We start from the raw sequence: 9,690 nt of genomic DNA on the forward strand, positions 1-9,690 counted from the left end.
TGCGCAACCTGCCATCTTGACATGATAAGGAACACAGGAGGAGAGGCATAGGTTGTATGCAAGTGCTAGCATTCAAGGAAACATAGGAGAAACTCTGACATCCATGAAATTTGGAAGACAGGTGACAAAGCCACCTCAGTCCAGCAACAGAATCTCAAGGGAGGGAGTGAGGATTGAAAAAAAGAAGAAGAAAAACAATTAGACAACATGTTAGTGGTAACATGACTCCACCCAGTGCAGAGGCTGAAGCAGCCTTATCTTTTGCCAGCCTACTTTTATGTCATTCTAGGTACATTCAAAAAACACGGTCAGTTCTTGGAACAAAGACAAAGTAATCAAGCGAAGTAGTAAACAAGGAGATCACACAAGATAGTAATCAAGTGAAGTAGTAAGCCAAACGATCACACAAGGTAATAATTAAGTAGAGTAGTAAGCAAAGAGATCTAATAAAGTAATAATTCAGCTAAGTAGTAAACAAAGTCCCATGGTCTCTGTTTCTAATATTCTTACCTAACCCTACTTCCTTGTCTGAGCCCAGTGACAAATGCCAAATTTCTAGAAGTAGCACCAAAAGATCTCAATAGACAGTGATCCTGGGAAATATGCCTGGTGGATACTGAGGGATGACTAAAACACACATTCTCACATTTAATGTCAGTGACCCGGGATCTCCTGCTATCTAGCTATGAAATCTAAAGATGTGCACACCTTAGACTAGAATGAATATATGAGGTAGAACTCATACATCTCAGAACCTCCATATTTTCTGTTATCGTTTCCTTACTCCTAAGATACAACATAAAAGTCCTGAGATGCCGCCAAAATGGACAGAGCCAACCGCAGAATCAGTATCCGATGTGATGCACACTTTAGGTGTCCTGTATATAGTTGTAACAATTGAAAATTTCACAAAATATCCAATTCTACTTTGGTTAGAGGACACAGAAATCAGTCAGGAGCTGAGCTGTAAGCGTCCTCCCTGCTGATCATTGTCCATAGAACCAGAAGGTGCTACACAGGATGCTGGAGGAGAATCGTCACAAACAGTCTTATTCAGCTTTGAAGTTTTTGTGCTATAGCATTAACCTACTAGCAAGATATGCCTACTGTGCAATTGGTAGTTTGACTGTTTTGCAGGCAGGGGTTGGGGAAAAAGGTAATTAACTGCCTTCTGATTGGATTTGAGGTCCACTCCACAGGAAGAGGCACATCCCCGCTAAAGAAAACCCACCCAGAACCCTATGGCTAGTGAGAGAAATTAACAAATCTAACTCCAGCAGTGTAATGTTGATTTTAACTGTGGCATGGGGATGGGGGTGTATTTTGATCTTTCAAACTGAACCCTTAGCTACAATATCCATGTTTTCATTCTGGAAAAATTACCACACCTCTACTGCCATGAGAGTCTGGGTTGAAAGTGGCGAGTTCTAATCTTAGCTGCTTCAGACTTGCCTTATAAGCCTGGAAAATTCCCTTCTATTACTTACTCTCCATTTCTCCACCTTCAAACAAGCCAATGATAAACTCTGACTCAGTCACTGCCCACAGTTGTTATGAGAACCAGATGGGAAAACAGATGTGCACTATTCAAATGTGAGCTCTCTTTCCCCAGAGCTATTTGAATAAGACACATTTGCCATGTGCACATTTGGCAGGTTCACATCCCAGATAGAGACTGTACTAATGTTTGATACCACAGACCTTCAGTTTACAACAAGAATCACAGTGCAGGGTGTTCTGTGGTTAAAATAATGCCACCCACATTGGTAAAGCCAAATCATTCACACTGATACCAGTGAGCCCTAATCTGTAATTCAATAAGTCTTCTAGAGATGTTGACTGTGGCTTCCTGCTGGCAACAGTTCTTAACATTAGCAAGGTGTGCATGCTTTACTAACACACAGGTTTTCTTGGACTCAAAGGGCAGAAGGAAATCTCAAAAGATACTCTTAGAAAACTTGTATTTTAGGAGATATCTTCAAGAGCTATAACAGATTACAGAATACTGTAGTTTTGATCTTCAAATAAGCCGACATTACTATTCTTATAATTGGCCTTACTTAGCTTTTTATTTGGCCCTGTCCTATGCTGAGAGCTGATGCAATGCCAGGCAACTTGGTGAGAGCAGCCGTGGCAATAGAGCACATATTGCAGTATTGTTCCCTTCAACACAATGAACAGTGTGGAAGAAAATTCTCTGGACACCATGTCTAGCATAGAAGACCAAGTCCAGATTGTACTTGTTAATATGACAAATCTTCAGAGTTGGAGGCAGCCAGCAGCTTTGCAGAGTGGTGTTATGAATAAGTCCTTTGGATTTCTCTTTCCTTTATGGTTGTTTAAACATACAAAGAAAAGGAAATCCAAGATAGTCTTTGAATACCCCAGTTCCTCAAAAATGTTCTGGCCTGATTTCATTTTTGGCACTTCAAAAAGCATGTGTGAAGCCAGGCTAGATTTGTTCAGCTGCATGAGAAGTTCCAGGCAGGAGGTGTCACTCGTCCGTGTCCATGGTGACAGCCTTCTTATAGCCTTCCCATGAAGAACACATTCCTTTCAGTTTTCATCAGAGAGAGTCACTTTCTCTCCTATGTTAACAAATATCCCCAAGCCTTCCAAAATTAGCCAGAAGCTTTATCTTCAGGGACACTGGCAATTAGAATATGTTTTCTTCAGTGTCTAGGCTCTCTCCCTACTACAAGTGCTAGATTCAGTTTCTCAAGCAAACCATGTAGACATCATCTTTTTATACCATGAGTCTGCTCATGAAAATGGTGTTTAAAGCCATCCCCACCAAATATTGAAGAAAACAGTAGCATCATGCTTACCTAATACCTCCCAGAAAAGTGAACTCTATAGAATACTTCTCAAATTATTTCTCAAATTATTTCAAGATACAAACAGTATTTTGATACAGAACTAGATGACATATTACAAGAAAATAGGCCAATGCACCCCATGATCAAAGACATAAAAATTCTTCAGGTGTACAGCTCTTCTTATTAATACATTATTAAGAAACACTGAAGTCTCTTATTATAAATATGGATTATCTACTGTATTTTACTTACAGTGGAAATAATCTTATCCTGCTTCTAACACGGATAGATTGTTTGAATTCACATCCATGCTTACATGAATTTACAGGTTATCATCATTTATGAAGGCAAATGGAAAAAAATTCCCAAAGAATATGCTGGCAAATCAAATTCAAAGGTATTCTAGAGTGCACAATCTGCCATGACCAAATCATAATTCTCAAGCTAAACCAGTAATACTAAATATTAAGCAATCTAATGCAGCATATCAATGGATTGGATCGAGTAAGGAAAAGCTTACAGAAGGTGTTCTATAAAAGTCAACTGACAACTTTTAAGTAAAAGCCCTTTGAAATCCAAGATTGTAAGGAAACTTCATTACCTGATCTGGTATTGGGTGAGGGAAAAAGATCGAAGCCCTGAAGGCCAGCAGAAAGAATGGAAACAGGCACCCTCAGGAGATAGGAGGTTGAGGGGACCCTCCAGAATGCACCAGAGACCTGGGAGGTGAGAGACTCTCAGGGCTCAAAGGGAGGAACCTTAGGTGAAATGCCCCACAGTAGGGAGAGGGATCTTAAAGAGTCGACCTCCAGCAGGAAGACAGGGCATCAAATGAGGGAGGTGGGGGGCCATCCTACAGTCACAACTCTGACCCATAATTGTTCCTATCTGAAAGAATTACAGGGATGGAAATAAAGATGATTCTAAAGAAAAAAGGTCCAGCTACAGGCCCAAAGTGGGATTTAGCTCAAGGGGAGGTCTCAAGGCCTGACACTATTACTGAGGCTATGGAGCACTCACAAAAAGGGGCCTTAGTGATTGTACTTTGGAAGACCCAACAAAGAGCTGAAAGAGTCAGATGCAGATATTTGCACCCAAACAATGGACAGAAGTAGCTGACCCCTATTGTTGAATTAGGGAAAGGCTGAAAGAAGCTGAGGAGAAGAATGATCCTGTAGGAGGACCAGCAGTCTCAGTTAATCTGGACCCCTGAGATCTCTCAAACACTGGACCACCAAACAGGCAGCATACACCAGCTGATATGAGGCTCCCAACACACACATACAGTAGAGGGCTGCCGGGGCTATGTTCATTCAGAGATGATGCACATAACCCTCAAGAGATGGGAGGCCCCAGGGAGTTTAGAGGTCAGGTGGGGTGGGGGGTGGGGACATTCATGTGGAGACAGGAGGGTGGGGAGGAGGTGTGGGATGTGGGACAGTCGAAGGATGGATGGGGGAGGGGTGAAAAATATGGAGAAAATAAATTTTTACAATAAAAATAAAATGGTAAAGAGCAGGAAGGAGAGAGAATGACAGAGAGAACATACAACCTTAAGGGCCAACATGCCATTTTCAAAGTTACTGCCGTGTGATTGACATTTTTTCTAAGGCCCTCAATAAAATAATAGTGTTTACCAAGGATGCTTGTGGCTCACTTATTCTCATTCTTCATGCTAACCACCTCCTGGTCTCAGGCCCCTTGAGTTTCTAGTTTATACCACAGAGAGTGGCCATGGGCTGCTAGGTCACTTGGTGTCACAGAGCTCATACTGTATTTCACCTCCTACTTTGGCCAAAGAGTCAAAGCAAAAGTATCTATGAATCACACCACTGACAAGAGGTAGGAAGAAAGCCAACACAACTGAGAATGTGATCTCCTTATACTTCATCAAGTGAGAAAGCTTTTTGAAAAGATACCACTTTGGTTTTACATTTAAAGAGCCATTTATCTTGTTAACACAGTTTTTGTCTTATAATTCAAAGTATTTAATAATGACAACAATTTTGCAGTTTTCTTAAAAAATATTATACATATTTTATCTTATGAACTCTTGATTATCTCTCTTACATTATGAACATTTTCCTCTGTAGCAGATTTGTCTAAATAATCCTTTTATCGTCCAAACATCAGGGCAGGGCTGAACCAAGACTACGTTCTACCATTGGCATTCCATTTTGTTCCAGTTCTCCTAAATACTGAATTGTAAAGGAATATATAGACCTACTCTCTTCCATGCAGCAAATTGAAAACCTTTTAGATATCTTTCATAATACAGATCATTCTTTAATCTTGACAGCAATCTTCAGCTATATAATTTTAAAAAGACAAACCAGAGGCTTTTCATAGACGGTAGGATAATCAAGCTGGGAAGCAACATTGTCCATTAATATGTTTTTCAAAATCTATCTATCTATCTATCTATCTATCTATCTATCTATCTATCTAATCTATTTGTATGTATGTGTTTGTATGTGAGTTTGTATATGTGTATAAATGCACATGAGTGTGTGTGTGTATGATTACTATTCCATTCTCTGTGGAGGTCAAAAGAACATGTCAGATCTCTTGGAACAAAATTCAAGAAAATTCTATTTAATTGTAGTAAGTCAATTGATGATATCTAACCAAATAAAAACTAAGGCAGAACAGTAAAATTATATAATTTGGAAAATGGAGTGTGATATAATATTAGCAATAAAATCAGTAAGAGTTAATGATACCTGTCTCTGTGTAACTAGATGCAGGAAGAGGAATGAGTAAGAAAGTAAATGCTGGGTTTCATTATATCATTGTAGAACCTTTTGACTTTTAAAGTTGCCTGCTCTAAAAATAGTTAACTTTAAAAAAGAAAGCCAGGTACAGACAGAAAAGAGGAGGATCCTTCATGCTTTGGCACAAGGAAGGTAAAACTGACATTCTAAGAAATCTAATGACTCTACCGTGATGTGGGAATGTGTGGGCAACACCACGGGCCCAAAGAACAGTCTCTGCTTCTGTTTAAACAGCTGCACAGCTTTCCAAACACACACCTGGACCACAGATACCTCCATGGTATCTACTCCCTGAGCCAGCCAGGGAGGACACCACCTATCCCTGAGGCAGTTTTGGATCAGAGGAAAAAATGTTTGCAAGTAGAAAAGGATGATGGGAAGGATGAGATGGTATAGGGATGGGGAGAGAATGTAGGCATTGGGGTGTGCATGAGAGAGCCTATGAATTAACTATTCCATATGTGCCTGAGTTGGGCACTGTGCTAAGCATCTCACATATACAACAATATTACAATCATCATTTCTCATTGATCCACTTTACCAACAAGAAAGCTGGGGCTCTGCAAGAAATATATCAACTAAAGGTATTCACCAATTGGTGTGTGGCAGGGCGTGGATTTGTACCAAGTGTGTATGCTGCCAAAGTCTTATGCCATGACAGAATTAAAAATAAAAATCAAAAAATAAAAATAAAAAATAAATAAAAATAAAAATCAGAGACCTTTGTCTCTGAGGGACATTTCCCTCTATTCCCTGAGCTCATTAAAGCAGGGTTTAATATTATGTCTTACCTTTTTAAACTATGGCAGGATACACATAACATAAAAGGTGTCATTTTAACCATTTCAAAGCAGGCAATTCAGAGAAACTGTTTTAGTTTGGTTTCTATTGCTATGATAAAACACTATGATCAAAAACAACTTGGGGAAAGGTGGGTTTATTTCATCATATAGCTTACAATCCATCATGAAAGGAAGCCAGGGCAGGAACTCAAGCAGGGCAGACACTTAGAGGCAGAAGCTCAAGGCAGAAACCTGGAGACAATAACTGAAGCACAGACCATAGAGGAATGCTGCTTACTGGCTTGTTCGCCATGAATTGCTCAACATTCTTTCTTGTATAACTGAAGTGTCCGAAGCTGGAAATGATGACTGCTTCATATAAAGGTATAGCCTACTATAAATTTAAAAGGAACCCAAAACTTTTATGTGCCACTCTGATAGCCAGTGGTTCTCAACCTTCCTCATGCTGTAACCCTTTAATACAGTTCTCCTCTTGGTGTGGTGACCCCCAGCCCTAGAGACAGGCTAAACTGACTCTATGACAGGCTTCAAATTGGCAGTTCAGGAGACTAGGCCTAAATCTCTATTTCCAAGAACTGGGCAAGTCCTAGCCCCACAACCTGGCCTGAGGCAAGGTCAATGGGCCAGCAGCAATTTCCAGAATTCTTCAGCAACAATTTCCGAACTTCCTCAGCAACAGTTGCCATGCCCCCATGTCCCAACAATGGTTCTGGAATGTCCCTAGAGATAGAGGCCACCTACCCCTCCCCAGAACTCCCCTAATGTTCTTTAAATTGGGCCTGCAAGTTCACTGGGTGCCTCCATCTTGGAAGATGGTAGACCCCAGGATGCTGGACTTTACAGAATAAAACACTCTTTGCTTTTGCATACTATTTGAGTCTGGAATACTATTCTTCAGCAAACCGTGAACCCTTACATTAGGGAGATTGTATGGGATTCACTGGAGACCACCGTGACCCAAATAGTAGAGTGTTTTTCTGATGGTAAGTTGTCTTTTGTCCATCTCTGTGTTTCTGTTTCAGGCTTAATCTGGAGGCTGAGAAGGACAAAGAAGACAAGTATTTTGTCCCCTGGGCAGGGGCAATGGAGGACACTCCAGAGCCCCTACCAGAAGCAGGAGAACTTGCTAGTTCTCATCTGATTTCTGAACCAGTTGTGGGTCTGTGTGCCTCCCGTGAGCAGGGAGGAAGATTGTCCAAGACAAGCTTTTCATTTCGTTTTTGTTTTCCCAGGGGCTATCCTTCTGTGTCTGTCTGTGTGTGTTCTGTTTGTTCTTTTTGTCCTCGAGTACAAACTTTTCTTTGATTCCTAGGATGGAACAGGCACAAAGCACCACACTGGGTTTGGGCCTGAGCCATTTTAAGCACTTTTGCAGAGTCTCAGAAGATTTTGGTCTGGTTGTTCCTCTCCACAAACTAACCATCTTTTGCAGGAATGAATGGCCCACCTATAAATAGGATGGCCTGAGGAGGGAACTTTCTACATTCCCATCACTTACAGGGTAAAGGTTAAGTATATGAGGCTTGGGGCCACTGGGACCAAGTGCGGCAATACCTGGTTGAGAAGCTCCCTGTTTAGATGAGACCTCTTTTTTTTTTCTTTTTTTTTGTCACCAGCCCTGCTGCTCCCCAGCCCATCCCCCTGCCTTGTTCTCCCTTTCTGCTCCTGGGGAGGATCTCTGTCCCCCACCTTATGTTCCTGCTGCTACTGCTACTGTGGGTGCCCAGCCAGCACAGACAGAGGGAGGAACAACCCTTGACTCCCCTGACTCCACTTTGAATCCACATTACACTTGGGCCCATACTCTACTACAGCCTTACTCCTCCAGGCTATGGGACCCCTAGACACTCAAGGGAGACAATTCATGACATATGTGCCATTTGCCAGTAATGATCTTTACAATTGAAACTGGCAGAACACCGCACTTTTAGAAAGACCATCAGCTCTCACAGGTCTTCTAGGTTCAATCATGCAGACTCACCTGCCCACCTGGGATGACTGTCAGCAGTTGCTCCAGGTCCTCTTTATGATAGAGGAGAGAGAGAGAGAGAGAGAGAGAGAGAGAGAGAGAGAGAGAGAGAGAGAGGGAGGATCATGGGAGCCACCCAGAAATTGGGTCCAGGAGCAAATGGGCTGCCCATTCAAGTCCAGGCTGATATTGATGCAGCCTTTCCTTTGTCTTGACCTTACTGGGCTTTTAACACTGCTCAAGGTAAGGAGACGCTCCTGGTCCACCCCCAGATTCTGATGGAAGGCCTCTGAGAGGCTGCCAGGTGGCCCATAAATTTATCTAATTTATGTGATGCAGGGAAAGAATGAGAGCCCCAGGGAAAATCTAGAAAGACTTTTTGAAGCCCATAGGACCTACACTCCTTTTGACCCAAAATCTAGAGTGCACCAGTCAGCTGTGAACATGGATTTTGTTAACCAAGCTGCCCCTGCCATCTGTTGGAAACTTCAGCCACTGAATGGCTTTGCAGCCTGCTTCTGGCACCTAAAAGCCAGTGCCTTTGAATGCCAAGATTTGGAGAGAGTCTTCACGAGACAACTGACTTGGATATGCCTGCCTCAAGGATTCAAGAACTCATTCACTATCTTTGACAAGGCACTGCATGAGGACTTGGGTGAATACTGGCAGGCCCACCCCCAAATAACTGTGCTCCAGTATGAAGATGACATCCTGATTGTGGGGCCCCTGACCTGGAGACATGCCAGGAGGCCACATGAGACATGTTACAGGAACTGAGTCAACTTGGCTACCGAGTGTCTGCTAAGAAGGCCCAACTTTGTCAATGTGAGGTCACCTATCTGGGGTATATATTCAAGGAGGAGCAGCCAACACATGTTGTTAGATGGTGAGAAGCAAACCATCCTTAGCATCCCAGTTCCATCAACCTGAAGGCAAGTACAGGAATTCCTGGAATCTGCCAGGTCTTATAGACTTTGGTTGCCAGGATTCACTGAGATAACCAAACTGTTATATGAGGCCACTTTGGCCAAGAAGACAAAATAGAATGACCCCTGAGATGGACATGGCTTTTAAGACTCTAAAAAAAAAAGCCTTATTGGAGGAGCCACCCTTGGCTCTCCTGGACATTCACAAATCTTTCTACCTGTATGTAGATCAGAGAAAGAGGATAGCAAAGGGGGTGTTCACCCAAACTTTGGGACCTTGGGAAAGACCTGTAGCTTATTTAAGTAGCCATACCTGGTGGCCCAAGGATGGCCAGCCTGCTTCTAGATCATAGCTGCCACTGTCCTGCTAGTCAAGGATGCTAACAAAATAACCATGGA

Source organism: Mastomys coucha, unplaced genomic scaffold (genome assembly GCF_008632895.1).
Source record: "Mastomys coucha isolate ucsf_1 unplaced genomic scaffold, UCSF_Mcou_1 pScaffold21, whole genome shotgun sequence".
Taxonomy (NCBI): domain Eukaryota; kingdom Metazoa; phylum Chordata; class Mammalia; order Rodentia; family Muridae; genus Mastomys; species Mastomys coucha.